At 38.0% G+C, this 16564-nt stretch overlaps 2 pseudogenes; one reads left to right on the top strand and one right to left on the bottom strand.

Annotated features, from left to right (window-relative positions):
* On the top strand, positions 4116 to 5586 carry LOC104778012 (annotated as a pseudogene).
* Positions 6125 to 16564, bottom strand: part of LOC104779289 — a 51805-nt pseudogene continuing 41365 nt past the window's right edge.

The raw sequence follows: 16564 nt of genomic DNA, 5'->3' as shown, positions 1-16564 counted from the left end.
CATGTGTGTTGGATCTCAAGTGGTGCGTTGACAGTGAATCGAACTATTCGTGGGGAAGTGCTGTCCGTGGCTGGACGAAATCAAATATTTCAGCTCACCTCTCTTGTTACTTGGTCGCTAGGGGTGGTTGGTTGTGCGACTCAGTAACTAGATGTGGTTGGGTTTTGTGTATTTATGAGAGCTTTTTAATTCAATTTCTACGTCGGTTGTTTTGTTGGAATTATGGGGTTTCTATGAGATCGTTTCTCTTGAATCATGTGTGAGTATTGGGAATGCGGGTGTGGCCGTCTCACATTTCTACAGGTTGAATCCCATGCACTTTATTGTATAGTGGATTTAACTAAAAGTACTGCAGCAAATAAATACTTTTATTGAAATGCTCTTGAATCAGTTATAAGAAAAAGACATTTTTTAGGGGAAACATGTCGTAAAAATCCCCAACTTTCAAATTTGGGACGTTTTAATCACCAACTTTCAGGATGTCATTTTAATCACAATTTTTCTGTTGACTTGACTATAAAATAGTTAAGTTTTGTTGACAATGCCGTTTTAGGCACGACGTTCATTAAAACCCTAACCCTAGAAAGAAAACCCCAAATTCTCTCTATAATACCTAAATTTCTTATGCAATCTCTCTGTTCTGATGAGTTCAAGTTCAAGTTTTGACACATCTGGTTGCGACGGTGAGTGTGGTGTGCCATCAATGGTGTAGAGATCATTTGGGGTTTTCTTTCTATGGTTATGATTTGTGAAATTGGAATCAATTTGGGGATTTAGTTTCTTTAATTGGGCAAACGATGTTGTTTTTAGGCGTTAAAAACGTGGTCTTTTGTGCAAAACGATAGCAGATAATGTATAATTTACTCTGTTTTTGAGATCTATAATTTACTCTGTTTATGACATTTTCCCCCATTTTTCAGTGGCATCTGTAGATTTTTTTCATTTTTCTAAAATATTTTTGAATTTGCCATTTTCTTATATCTAAACAATTTTATACATTATGTTTGGCTTGATTTGGTTCCATTATTTTCTCAGGGCATAGTACTTTATATTAATTATATGTATTTTATGAAAAAAAAATACTCAAATGCTTAGTTTTTGAAGTAACAAAAATGGCAATTCTAAAATATATTAAACAAAATGGCAGATCCAAAAAATGGTTAGCCAAAAATGGATTTTTGAACAATATTTTGAAAGAAATGTAACTATTGATATGCTCTAATTTAATTTAAAATTATTTATAAATTTTTTTGTGAATTATGGAAGTCCCCTTCCCCAATGGTTGACCAAGTGTTAATTAATGTTTTTACACTATGAGGTATGAGGTTCGAGTTCTAGACAATATGATTTATAATAGTTATGCAGATTAATATAGACAAGTTGAAAGATCACTTCATTGATGCACAATTAGATCTGTTCGCCTTGATTCTAAGTATTGTCCATTAGAAGCATGATGAAGAAAGTCTATATATGAAACGACCTGACCCGTTTTTTTTTTTAAATAATATATAATAATAAAAATAATAATAATAAATAAACTACAACTAGTGGTCTCATAACCACTAGCCACCTAACCACAAACACAACCAACAGCGGAATTCACAGATACCAATATCCAATAAATAATAACCAATAATGCAACATTAATTCCAAATCATAAACTAATAATCCAAACAGCATAAACCAGAGAACCAGCAATCCTAAACAACATTCTAGGACTCAACTCTAGCAACCTAACAGAAGCCAGACAACCAAGTGAACCACTAGAACATCCTCCTCTTCATTGCCTTGATTCCACGATCACACTTTGCCTTTACCTGCATCACAAACACAAATTGCAATGCATGAGTATTTTATAAACACTCAGTAAGGCAATCCTCCCATCTACTGGGCTATACACACAAGCAATAGAGACATCTCTAACCATCAATAAACAATCAACAATCAACAATAACAAACCAGGACTCAGCATCGACCGATACCGTGCTTCTATTGCATCGACCGACGCATGCTCGACATAGCACGAAAACCCTAGATTTTACGCGCCGTCCTCGCATTTGCATCGACCGACGTACAAAGTGCATCAACCGATGCAATGCCGAGCATCGTTTTCCCCCGAAACTTCTCGCCGGATTTTTGTTCCTGTAACCACAAAACACAATCCCAAGCCACAAGAAAGCTTCCAATCGTCCCAAATACCAATCTAACAAGCCTAACAACACAAAACACGCAAATTAGACAGATCTCTAGTTTAGATAAGCCATGGTCATGCGCTTACCTTTGCCAAGAAGAATCTGAACCTCACACAAGCAAAACAACGCTCCTAGGAAGCTCCTACAACGATCCCAGCTACAGATCTCTACAAGAACAGCCTCAAATCTCCAGAAATCACCAAGAACACTTAGGAAACTTTTCTCTCTTTTGTTTTCTCTCAAAAACGGCTAAACTCGCCGAATGAGACAAAACACTCGAGTTAAGGGTTTTCCTAACCCAAAACGCAGCGTTTAACTTAAGTCAAAACACAGAGAACTGAACCTGCATCGACCGATGCACCTCCTGCATCGACCGATGCACCTCCTGCATCGACCGATGCAATCCCCTAACCGGGATTTCGGTTCACGGATGTTACAATATAGTTCTCATAATTTGTAATAAATAATAAATTTAGATATTTAAAAAAATATGAGAACTTGCCACTTTTGACATTTGTGCATTGTCTTATAAAGGAATTTAGCAAGCAACTGTTTCATTGATATGCTCATTTTAAAAGTTAAAAGAATTTGTAACTTGCTACTTTTCACACATTTCAGTTAATTAACTAATTTTATTTTATAAAATATTTTATAAGTAAGTTATCCTAATCTCTTTTCTATGTATTAGTGATTAAAATACACTGATCGACCATGGTTCAAATGCCAAAGATATGGTTCCTATTTTGTTTTTCATACAAAATGCGAGCATTGAGAAGAAATACAACTGTAAAATCTAACCATACTTCATTAAAAAAAAAAAAACATCTAACCATATAGGAGCAAACAGCCAAGAGAATTAAACTTGTTTAATTTATCGGTTTGTATATATACCCTGGAGTGTGGATTTAATCTACAAATTTTGGTTGACACATCTGTTGAGATATGTTTTTGTCACAAAGAGAGATAAGAGCATGTCCAACGGTTATTTCTATTAGTGGTAAAAATTGAGAAACGTTTCTCTTTTCAAAACCATGAGAATCATTTCTTTGATATGTGGCAGTTTATGATAAGTTAACTTTTTTATACAAATTTATTATTTAAATATATAATAATATCAAAAGAAAATAATTAAAATACATTATTTTGAGAAACAATGAGAGTTGGTAAGCGATGCAGATGGTCTAACGTCAAATAGTTGATAAAATTTTCCACCAAAACCCAACATTTATTTTCTTTTATTCTTTTTTGACAGCAACCCAACATTTATTTATAAAGTGCACAAAACAATTAAACTCATTTATTTTATTATTTCAGATTAAGTTGCCAATGTCATATTTCTATTTTTCGGATGACAATACTTTATTTTATGAATTATAAAAGATTTGTCTTAAAAGTTTCACTGATTTGCTTTTTTTTTTTTTTTTTATTGTTTGCCAACAGCTATTGAACTTGCCACTTTTCACATTTCTGTAGGTTCAATGACATGTACTTTTTGTATAAGGGATTTAGCAAGTAAAAAAGTTTTATTGATTCTCTTTTTAAAATTTTCTAAGTTTTAATATAGATTTGTAGGAATTTGACACTAATCACATTTCTTACTAGTTAAGTGACATGTGTTATATTTTTTTAAAAATATTTCAATTTAAAAGTAATATAATCACTGAAAAAGCTCTTTTTCTAATTTAAAAGCAAATTATAAGAATTAATATCCTGCCACTTTTTGTTGCCTATGCCATTTGTGTATTAAGCTATCATGATTTCTTTTCTCTTTTGTAGCATTTAAGAAAGTAAAAAATAATGGTAAAAACAAAGAGGTAACTTAACATTGATAATTTAATCATGACCAAGATTTACATTGATGATCAAGAACACTATAAAAGAAACACAACTATGTCTTAGGGTTGTCTATGCAAATAGGGTAAAATGGCGAACGAAAGCTTTTCACTAATTGATAATGGCAGCAAAATTAACCAGGAAAGCATGGAGAATAAGATTCAGACAATCAGCGAGTTTCCAGATAAAGTGTTGTTAAAGATATTATCTTTGCTTCCTAGTAAAGATGTCGTAGCCACAAGTGTCTTGTCAAAACGGTGGAGATCTCTTTGGAAGGATGTGAAGACATTCAGGTATGATGATGATGCCATAAGAAGAAGTTACTGGAACTTTGCACAATTTATTAACAGAAGATCAAGCGTAGAAAGCATGCATCTTAAGATGAAACCAGTTTGTATCAATAAAGACATCAAACCTTTGGTTAACATGGCAGTTGCTCGCTCTTTGAGAGAGCTGAGAATTGAGATGATTTGTAGTTCCTTTGAGTTGCCCAAAAGCTTTTACAACTTTTCACAACTTGAAACTGTTATACTCGAGAATCTAAGTTTGGTGGATGTTCCACCTGAACCTGATGTATATATGCCATGCCTCAAACGTCTCCACCTTTTATCGGTCAAGTTCTCAGGAGACGAATCTGTGAAAAGGCTTCTAAGCAAATGCCCAATTCTTGAAGATTTGGTTGTGAAACGAAGCTCCCTTACCAATGTTATGATGTTTACGATCGATGTGCGTACGCTGAGGATTTTATCTATCGATAATACGTCAGGTAAATCTCGGCCTAAAGGTGTTCATGGATTTATGATAAATACCCCTTCTTTGCGGTACTTTAGGATTAGGGACAGCTTCAGCAATTATTTACAGTTTGAAAACATGCCTCGGCTGGTCAAGGCAAGTGTCAACGTTGTTTTCGACAACCCTTACAAGTTTCTAGGATCTCTTTCATCAACCCAATATCTCTCTCTGTGCTCTGTCACTTCATATGTAAGAACTTTTATTTTATTGTTTGTCAAATGTCTTAACATGTTTTACTGCAATGTGGGTGTCATCATCACCCGTACTCATGTGTTGCTTCAATTTGTAGACTGCATATCAACCTACTTGCTCTTCCTTCTACAATCTTGACCATCTAGAGCTATGTTTATGTTCTGCTGAGCAATGGAATCTACTTACTCGTATACTCAATAATGCTCCTAGACTTCGACTTCTCCAGCTCAAACTGGTATGTGGATCCTCCTTCAAATACACGTTATTATGGGCCTAAGACTGAGTAAATTTATATTGCTATCTTGTAGTATCAAAAGCACTGTGTCAAGGACACGATAAATCCGGTGTTGAACAAACCAAATTTTGTTCCTCAAAGTTTATCATCTCATCTGGAGATCTTTGAATGGAGACAATACAATGGCACACAACAAGAGAGGGAAGCTGCAAAATACATTCTAGCAAACGCGAATCATCTAAAGAAGGCCACATTCTACTCAGAATCTGTAGAGAAGCATGTGATGTTGAAAGAGTTAGAATGTGTGACTAGAAGTTCCAAGGCATGTCTGCTTGCGTTTGAGTAAACCAATGGTTGGGTTATTGATATTTGGAGAACGTTTTTTTCAACGTATTTCTTAGTACTCCTAGTAATTTATTCCTTAAATCTATATATTTCTTATTGTTATTGAGTCCGGTTCTTTGTCTATTTATGTGTTTAATTTATTATAAAAATAAAAATATTCTATGTTTTTCTGTTTATTTATTTACTCAAAACACTGAATTTAACAACACCCATGAAAGTTCAGCGCTCCTTAAGGTAATTTTGGCATTCTGAATCCATTTTCATACTTGATCAATCTCAAACTCAAAACCGTAGAATCAACACTATGCTTACCAACCTCAACATAGAAATTGTCGTTTAAAGTTTGATAGTTTATCATATATACGAACTTTGATTTGTTCACAAAACGTTTTAACATCATCTTTCGTTAGCTATAAACTGTTTGCTCATCTATGTTCACACATGCATAGTTTGCTTTGTATTGTTATGTAAAAGTCTCAATAGGGACACATCGATATATGAATCAAATAAAGAAAAAGGTAGAAAAAGAAACAAATCATGCAATGAAGAGTTTCTTCAAGGGACGGCCGATGAACTTCTTATAACTAGTGGTTGCAAGTCTGGCTGTAACATCCTCACTGTTTGCTATGAACTCAACGACTACAGCCAGGTAACTGTTAGTGATTTCCAAAGGCTGTGAAGGTTGAATTGAATCTGGTTGTGGCATTTCTGCTGCGACCGAAGACTATGCGATTTGTGGCACATGCTTATTGAAATAATCAAGTATACTCTGCTGATCGGCTTTCGTAAGACCCAGCAACATGAAATACGTTACAATCTCTTTAAGGACCCTGTACTGTTTTGGCTGAAGACGATTCTCCAAACAGTGAAGAGCATGTCACTGGAGAAGGACGGTAGCTTGAGAGTGATCAAGTATAAAAATGGATACAGAATGCCAAAATTACCTTAAGGTCTAAGCTGCGCTGAAGCTTCATGGGTGTTCCTTTTGGAAACAGTGTCCTATGTCTATATGTCTCTGCCACTGACCTACAGTAAGATAATATAAGTTTTCGGTGAGCAGAGAGAGAGAGGCAGGAAAAGAAAAATTGTCTCGATGATCACAGGCGAAAACCTTTAGGACTGCTTCAACTCTGCTCATTTGACGCTTCACGAATTCAGAATAGCTCGCAACACTTACAGTCTGAAATGCCATTTCCAAAACTAAAACAAATTAACTGGCTTTTGATTTATAGAGTTATCGTAAATGTTTATAATACCAATGCTTCATGACTAACAACATAGGCAATGTTTAATCTTAAATACAGAGTGTTCAACAGAGGCCCTGATACATAAACTGGAACAGATGAGCTAACCTGTCTATCAAGAGATGGAACTTTTAGAAGAAAAGTCTCCAAGTCTTGCGTATCAAGCAACTTCTATGAAACCATAAGACAGAGAAACATAAGGACTCAAAAACATAACATGGGAGAGGGATCTCAAGCACACAGGCTAACCTGCTGAGCTCCAGTTTCTGATATTTTCTTGCATCTTAAAATATTAGCTTGGAAACGTAGTCCAAGGGATGATGCCAACTGGACAACATTTTAAGGAAAAGGTGATCATCTGTGATTGGCAATAGCTTTGGGACATAGCAGTTCAAATCTTAGTAGAGTAATTAAGTGGGAAGCCTCTACCACACATTTTATATAAAAAAATAAGCAAGGATTTGGTCCAGGCTCATGGTTGATCCTAATTGTGTATACGGCAGCAAGTAGCAATCATTGGAGTATAAAGATATTCAAATATACTATATAATTACCTTGTCCAGGAAGAATTGGAAGTGGACTAGAGTGAGAAGTTTCCAAACGATAGGAACGCTGTTGTTAAGGATTGCATATATTCCATTTATGTACCTACAAGAAGGTGCATATTGCAAAGCTGTTGGTTGTCTATTGGTTCTACCAGCATCCAAAAAAATACAAGCTTAAAAAACCCAGTTAGATCTTACTCAGAATGGTCACCCACACTCTCAAGTGTGCCCCATAAACACGTGTCATCTCTCGCATTTCTGTGTCAAGTTTAGTTTCTGTTAAGATCGAATACGCCGATTGAAGTCTTCTTTGATCAGAATGAAAAGAAGAAAGAGTAAAACAAGAAAGGACACACACGATTTAACGAGTTCGGTTAACCGATGTGGTTAACCTACGTCTCGCTGGAGGTTCCGGAATCCACTAACACCGCTCGAACTTGAGCTTACCACAACTGTTACAAGATCTCTCCGATCTACTCTCTCTCTTTCTCTCTACAATCTCTATCTCTTTCGACTGTTACAATACAAGATAACAAAAGGAAGAAGAAGAGACGATAAACGTATAGGCGTAACAACCCTTCTCACGTGTAAAGTGTGTAGATCAACTGAGAGAAGAGAGAACGCGTGGAAAAATCTTAGCGGATCTCATAACCTAAACCGGATCTTAAGAAATCCTCGGTTATCTGACTAAACCAGCCAAACCAAGAGAATTAATCTCTTACCAATCTCAGACTATAATCTTCAAATCTCCACCTTAGTATGAGATTACTATACGTGGTGAAAGTCCTTCTACCCAAACCTGGATACCTGTTTAAAGTCCAACAGGACGAGCTCAGTTCCTGGCAACCCGAAGCATCTGCAATGCTTCTTGAAACTTAGTAATAGGTAGAACCTTGGTAAGAATGTCAGCAGGGTTGTACTCGGTGGGAATCTTCACAATTGCGATCTCTCCTTTGTTAATCAGGTCCCTGATGAAGTGAAATTTCACCGAAATGTGCTTCGTTCGCTCATGAAACACAACATTTTTAGCAAGTACAATCTCACTCTGAGAGTCACAGTGAACCTCCACCGTCTTCTGAGGAAAACCAAGCTCTTCTGCTAACCCTTTTAACCAGACATCTTCCTTTACTGCTCCTGACAAGGCAACATACTCTGCTTCAGTGGAGGACTGAGCAACCACCTTTTGCAGAGAAGATCTCCAACTCACAGGATTACCTCCCACAGTGAAAACCATTCCAGACGTCGATCTTCTATGATCAAGATCAGCAGCATAGTCTGAGTCGCAATAACCAGTAACAACAAAATCTCCTTTTCTACTAAACTCCAAACAAGTTTTCATTGAACCACGAATGTACCTGAGAACCCACTTGACCGCATGCCAATGACTCTTGATTGGTTTGCTCATAAATCTGCTTATCAAACCTACTGGATATGCTAGATCAGGTCTAGTACCAAGCATAGCATACATAACACTGCCCACTGCACTCTGATACGACATCTTCTTCATAAAAGTTGCCTCTACCTTCAACTGATCTTCTGTAGCAGACTTTAGATTGAAGTGAGCTCCCATAGGCGTGTCTACCGATTTAGCTTGATCCATTCGAAAATTACTCAAGACTTTCATCAAGTAACCTTCCTGAGAAACTTTCAACTTTCCACCAGGTCGATCTCTGATTATCTCCATGCCCAAAATTTTCTTTGCTTCTCCGAGATCGTTCATCTCAAATTCTGAACTCAACATAGCTTTGAGTGCAACAATCTGCCTCAAGTCAGTAGAAGCCACCAGAATGTCATCACACGTAAAGTAAGAGATAAACATAGATGTCACCTGGAGCTTTCTTGTAGTAAACACAATAGTCATACTCGCTCCTGACGAAGTCATTTTTCACCATAAACTCATCAAATCTTTTGTTCCACTGTCTAGGAGCCTGCTTCAACCCATATAGTGATTTCTTGAGTAAACAGACCTTCTCAGGATGCTTCTGATCAATAAAACCCTCATGTTGCTCCATCAGAATATATTCGTCCAAATAACCGTGAAGGAAAGCAGTCTTCACGTCTAACTGGTGTAGCTCCATGTTGAAATGAACTACAACAGACAAAATGTATCTTATCGAAACATGTTTCACCACAAGAGCAAAAATTTCTTGATAATCAATGCCCTCCTTTTGGGAAAACCCTCTCGCCACCAATCTAGCCTTAAAGCGAGGATCCTCAACTCCAGCAATCCCAGCCTTCCTTTTGAATATCCATTTGCAACTGATAACACTCTGCCCTGGAGGCTTATCGACCAAGTCCCAGGTACTATTCTTCTTCTGAGAGTCCATTTCCTTATTAGCAGCTTCTAACCATTTGTCGCTGTCCGGACTATTCATGGCCTCGACAAAACTTGATGGTTCTGAGCTACCTCCGTCTTCAGCTATACAGCAGACATAAGCAGTAAGATCCTCATCCTCTGTTCCTACATCATAATCTTGAAACCTGACCGGAGCCTTAGTCTGCCTTCTAGGTCTATCCCGAGCCAACTGATAGTTACTAAGTCTTTCAGAAGTATTCCCTTGACTGTCTGCTTCCTGAACTGGAACATCTGTAATGTCTCCACCTTGAGCAACATCCGGAGTATCCCTATGCATACATGCAAAATCAAAACTTGAAAGATCATCAGTACTTAAAGGGAAAAGTTCATTACCTGTCTGTTGCCCGAGTCCGACTTCCTTGTACATTACATCTTCCCTGAACACAACATTCCTACTGATGACACACTTCTTATCCTCCAAAAGCCAGATTTTGAAGCCTTTAACACTTTCTGGATAACCAGTAAAAATTCCCTTCTTAGCTCGAGGCTCAAGCTTTCCCTCATTAGAGTGAATATATTGCAAACAGTCAAACCTCCTCAGACCACTCAATGCTGGCATTGCTGAAGTCCACATCTTTTCTGGAACCCTGAAGTCTATTGCCGAAGATGGAGATCTATTTATTAGATAAACTGTTGTAGAAGCTGCTTCGGCCCAAAATCTCTGACCGAGACCACATTCACTCAACATACTTCTCACTTTGTTCATGATTGTTCGATTAAGTCTCTCAGCAACTCCGTTTTGCTGTGGAGTGTACGTACAAGTCCTATGCCTGACAATACCTTCATCCTTGCAAAAGCTATCGAACTGATGATTATAGAATTCAAGGCCATTATCGGTTCGAAGCCTCTTCACCTTACGCTTTGACTGTGTCTCAACCATTTTCTTCCAGCTAACAAAGCTTTTGAAAGCTTCATCCTTGAAACGCAGAAAGTAAATCCACACCTTTCGAGAGAAATCAACCGTGAAAGAAATGAAGTACTGACACCGTCCTAAGCTCAAGGGAACATTGGGAGAGCCCCAAAGATCAGAGTGAACATAGTCAAGCTTTTCCTTCGTGACATGTTGAGCTGGTCCAAAACTGACTTTGTGTGTTTTACCAATAACACAGTCCTCGCAGAACCCTATCTTCGTAGACTTGCAACCTTCCAAACAACCCTTTTCCTCTAGAACACGAAGACCCTTTTGACCGATGTGTCCCAACTTGTTGTGCCACAACCTGGCCTTGTTATCAACTTTAACCTCTTCTGCAGTCTTACTGAGTTCGACAGCACAGACCTCTGAAACTCTTGCACTTCCTTGAAATATGTAAAGAGACTGACGCCTAACTCCTTTCATAAAGACAGTGCCACCCTTGACCACTCTCATAATACCTTTGCCACCTCTAAACGTACACCCTTTGGCTTCGAGAGTACCAACTGAGATCAAATTCCTTGAGATATCAGGCATGTATCTGACCTCATGCAAAAGAAAGGTAGACCCATCTGAATTTTGAAACCTAACTGAACCAATTCCCTTAACCTCACAATATGATTTATTTGCCCTTCGAATTTTGCCGTATGACACCTCCTTTAACTCAATGAACACATCCCTTCTTGACGTCATATGGAACGAACAGGCAGTATCCATGATCCACTCATCTTCAGTAATTTCCCCATGATCAAATTGACTTCAGACGCCACTAAACCGACAAGATCCTTGGCATCATCTTTGACCATCGCAGCTTCACCAGAATCATTCCCTTGACTTTTGGTCTTGTTCCTCTCAATCCATTTGTAACAATGTCTCTTGAAGTGCCCTTCCTTACCACAGATCCATCAAACCTTCTTGATCCACAAATCAAGAAGTGCCCTTGATCCACCAATATTGCTCCCTTGATCATTTTGATATGTAGAACTTCTTGTAAACCCCTTTCCGCGAACATATAAACCTTCGCCAATCTGATTTGAACCACCAGATTCATCCCGGAGCTCCAACTCCATGGACTTAGCAGCACTGATAACATCCTCCATCTTGATTCCATCTCGTCCGTACTTCAGAGTCTCCTTTAACATGTCATATTTCTCTGGTAGAGAACTCAAGATTAGAATTGCTTGAACCTCATCAGGAACTTGGATCTGAAGATTGTTCAGATCTGAGAGCATCTTCAAGAACTCATCTATGTTATCATCCAAACTCTTGGATTCCTGCATCCTATAATTGTAAACCTTGAGCTGAAGATATACCCAATTTGGTAAAGACTTTACCAGATGCAACCTCTCAAGCATAGACCATGCTTATGCTGCCGTCGTACACTGATCGATCTTCCTTAGAACCTTGTCACCCACGTTTAGGAAGATAATTTCCAACGCCTTCTCACACAGCTCCCTTCTTGATTTTTCATCTTTGATTTGTTTCTTCTTCTTCTCCGAATCGTCTTTTTCAGCCTCTGTCAAAGGAGCAAATGGCTCTTGCTCCTTTAGAACATCCTTAAGACCTAGAATCCTCAGGTGAGCCAACATCCGTGTCTTCCAAAGAGCGAAGTCACCAGATCCATCGAACACAGCCACCTTGAGTTTCGTATTTGTCATCTTTCTTAACAGATTTGACAAACGAAGCCTGAACCTTGCTCTGATACCAATCTGTTAAGATCGAATATGCCGATTGAGGTCTTCTTTGATCAGAATGAAAAGAAGAAGAGAAGTAAAACGAGAAAGGACACACACGATTTAACGAGTTCGGTTAACCGATGTGGTTAACCTACGTCTCGCCGGAGGTTGAACTCCGGAATCCACTAACACCGCTCAAACTTGAGCTTACCACAACTGTTACAAGATCTCTCCGATCTACTCTCTCTCTCTCTTTCTCTCTAGAATCTCTATCTCTTTCTACTGTTACAATACAAGATAACAAAAGGAAGAAGAAGATACGATAAACGTATAGGCGTAACAACCCTTCTCACGTGCAAAGTGTGTAGATCAACTGAGAGAAGAGAGAACGCGTGGCAAAACCTTAGCGGATCTCATAACCTAAACTGAATCTTAAGAAATCCTCAGTTATCTGACTAAACCAACCAAACCAAGAGAATAAATCCCTTACCAATCTCAAACTGTAATCTTCAGTTTCCAGTCCATGGACTAGTGTCACCAATGCTTTCGTTATGATGGACGGAAATTTATCCTGCACAATACCATAGCTTAGAAAAAATCCAAAATAAATAACATATCTAGAAAAATTTGGAACTCCTTTATGTCAATCGTACCTGGTCAATAATTGCGGGTCAATAATTGTTGAGACTTCTTCTGCCAAGTCACCAGACTACAAAAAACAATTTAATATTCTTGTGATGAGCCAAGGTTTTGTTCCATTAATTAATATGAAGGTTCATTACATTGTTTGATACAGAAGCAGTACATAGTATCTCTGACAATGTACAACATGAGTATTACAAGCAATAAGAAAGTTGCTAAATGCAGGCCTTCAATGGGCAGAGATCATTGTTTAAAATGCAGTAGAGTAAGATCACATGACAACAGCATAGAGAATGTAACTAGACCCATGAAACTTGATGTGACGATCATCAATATCACAATTGGTCGCTCTACAATAGACTGGCTTAAAATAAGATTAACACCATATGATACAACCCAAACTAACAACAAGTAAGGCCACACACATACACAGATGTGTAAAAAGTCAAATAAGCTTATTGTTTTACGCCAATAATCAGTAGAATTAACTATGTAACATATCACCCTTTCATCTGTCCCCGAAACCTGCATAGGGAAAAAAAACCTTAACAACATCAAAAAGCACACATGTGAAACAGAAACCAGGGAGCTATGCAAAGCACCTTTGTCTGTTTAGGAGTGCCTCCTTTGGAAAGTTTAGAAAATAGCTTCGTAGCATAGACTTGTAGAACTCGTTCAAAGACCTCCAAAGAGAAAAGCCTTTTATTAAAAGAAACTCAATAACCTCTATCTAAGCTATTATGTTCTAATGTGAAACCGTGATCCGTGAGCTAGCATATTAAATTGGTCTGCATACATCACTAAAAGAACACGAGTTTATGACTTTCCCTTGTAGGAAACTGGAGCAAACAAACACGGTTTCTCCAAACATGAACATCTAATGTTCCTTTAACAAAGCCAGTTCTTAAAAATGCACGTCTAATTAGCAATAGGAGTCTATCATATAAATAGAAAGTCCCTTTTGGTGGGCATACAAGAAATGTACCTTGAATAAACTGAGAGTCCATGTGATGACTATCTCTGTGGTGATCTTTGATTCTAATGTTGTGTATGTGATTGAACTGAGAACTCAGAAAGTGGTGACAAAAGGACCTCGTCGTAAGAGTCTTTATATGTTGGAGAATAAGGAGTTTGTAGCTCTCTTCTCAAATCGACAGTGTGCGGCTAGTGATATGGTGTGGCATCAACGTCTAGAACACGCAAACTTCCAAGTTCTTCAGCGTCTAAGGAACAACAAGGATCTAACAATCAATAAGAGCAGCATATCTCATGTTTGTGGACCTTACCAAATGGGAAAGAGTTGTCAATTACCGTTTTTTAGTTCTGAGTTTCATCCAAAGGAACCCATTGATCGAATCTATTGTGATCTTTGGGGACCCTATCAAGTTGTATCTTTTCAAGGCTTCAAATATCATGCAGTTTTTGTTAATAATTTCTCTCGTTACTCTTGGCTAATTCCCTTAAAAAAGAAGTCTGATTTCTGTGATGTGTCCCTGGTCTTTCAAAAAAACGTTGAAACTCAGTTTGCCAAGAAAGTAAAAGTGTTTCAGAGTGATGGAGGAGGTGAGTTCATGAGTACGAGATTTTGGAAGCATTTGCAAGATCATGGTATTAAACATCTCCTATCATGCCTGTCTATTCCACAACGAAACGGTATTTGAGAGAGAAAACACAGACATCTTACTGAATTGGGGCTATCAATGTTGTTTCAAAGTAAAACTCCACTTTGTTACTAGGTTAAAGCTTTTTATTCTGCAAAATTAATCAGTAATATAATTCCTTCATCATCTCTAGACCAGAAAATTCCAACATAGGTGTTATACAACAAGTCACTGGACTACTCTTTTCTCAGGATCTTTGGTTTGGCCTGCTATCCTTGTTTGAGACCTTACACGCAACACAAAATTGAGTCACGGTCTCTTCAGTGTGTCTTCCTTGGGTACCATCCGCAGTTTAAAGTTTATCGATGCCTTTATCCACCGACTGGTCGGGTCTATATTTCTCTTCATGTGATCTTTGATGAGCAGTGTTTTCCTTTTGAGCATCACTACAAACATTTAGCTACACAACACAAAAGTGGTTTGTTACAAGCTTGGCAGCAGGGTGAGAATTCATCTGTAATTCCTCATTTACTTCCATCAATTCCGTGTCAAGTGGTTGAGTATCCTGAAGCAAGTAAAATGGGGTCAGATGTGTCACAACAACAAGAATCTCAACTCAATTTTGCATCTCTCTCTGCTCCAAATACAACAGATATTGTTATAGCTGCATCAACAACAAAGAGTAAAGATGTTATTGCACCAGAGGTTCCTAATGATTATTCAAGAGGCCATTCGATGACTACTCGGTCTAAACATGGGATTCGTAAATTATACCCTTGGTATGCTCTTGTTGCAAGTATGACCATACCGTCATTACCAAAGACAGTAGTTGAGGCTTTGGCTCATTCGGGTTGGCGACAAGCTATGATAGAGGATCGGAGCTTGATTCCGTTTACAAGAATCACACTTGGATCTTGACTCCTGCCACCGCTGGGATGAATATCCTTGGCTGCAGATGGGTGTTCACTGTAAAGCTAAACGATGATGGCTCTAAAAACAAGTTTAAAGCAAGACTAGTTGCCAAAGGGTATGATCAAGAAGATGGTGTGGATTTTACAGAAACGTATAGTCTTGTGGTTCGAACATCTACCATTCGTATATTTCTAGCAGTTGCTACTTCCAAAAACTGGAGCATTTCTCAGATAGATGTAAAAAATGCCTTCTTTCATGGTGATTTACAAGAAGAAGTTTTCACTATTAAACCTCTAGGCTTTGAGGATGTTGCGAAGACAAATCATGTGTGTGCCTTGAAGAAAGCCCCCTACAGACTGAAACAAGCTCCCAGAGCTTGGTTTGATAAGTTCAACAAATTTCTCATTGAATATTGATACCTCTCTAATTTATATGTTTTTAGCATCCTTTTTTGTCCATATTTTGCATTGTTCATATCTCTAACTTAGCATTTTTAGGTCATTTACTGTAGGAATCCACTTTTAGATCATTTAGGGTGTTGCATTTATGCATTTCGAAATTTTGGATGAAAACAGGTGCTAAATAGCCAAAAATGGGGAAGAACAAGTACAACCCAAGCATGTACCCGAAGGAGCCATCGAGCTGCAAGAACAAGTCTGAACCCCTATACGATCAAGGAGGATCCAAGAGCATGAAGAGCAACCCGAGGAGTGACCCGACTTCACCGTCGTGTACCCCATCGAGTAGACCATCGGGTAGGTCTGGGAAACTAGGTCAAAAGGGTTTCCATATATAAACCCCCTCCTCTCCTAGCTCGCAAACGAGCACGCCGCAGACCCTCAAACCAGAGAGCGAGAGCTTCTGTGAGAGAACTGAGCGACTCAAACATTTTCTCTTTCATTTTGCATTTTTATTTCATAGTTTTTGTAGTTTTCTTAGATTTCTATCTTGTACTCTTTCTACTCTACTCTATTTTTTAATACAATGCAATTTTCATTCATTTTCGTTATTTTGTTCCTTGTTATCATGTCCGAGTAGTGTAGTAAAGTTTCTAGGGATGGGATAGATGATTTTGTGTTCTTGATCGGT

This window comes from Camelina sativa, chromosome 3 (genome assembly GCF_000633955.1).
Source record: "Camelina sativa cultivar DH55 chromosome 3, Cs, whole genome shotgun sequence".
NCBI lineage: Eukaryota > Viridiplantae > Streptophyta > Magnoliopsida > Brassicales > Brassicaceae > Camelina > Camelina sativa.
This window is presented reverse-complemented; position numbering and strand designations above follow the sequence as displayed.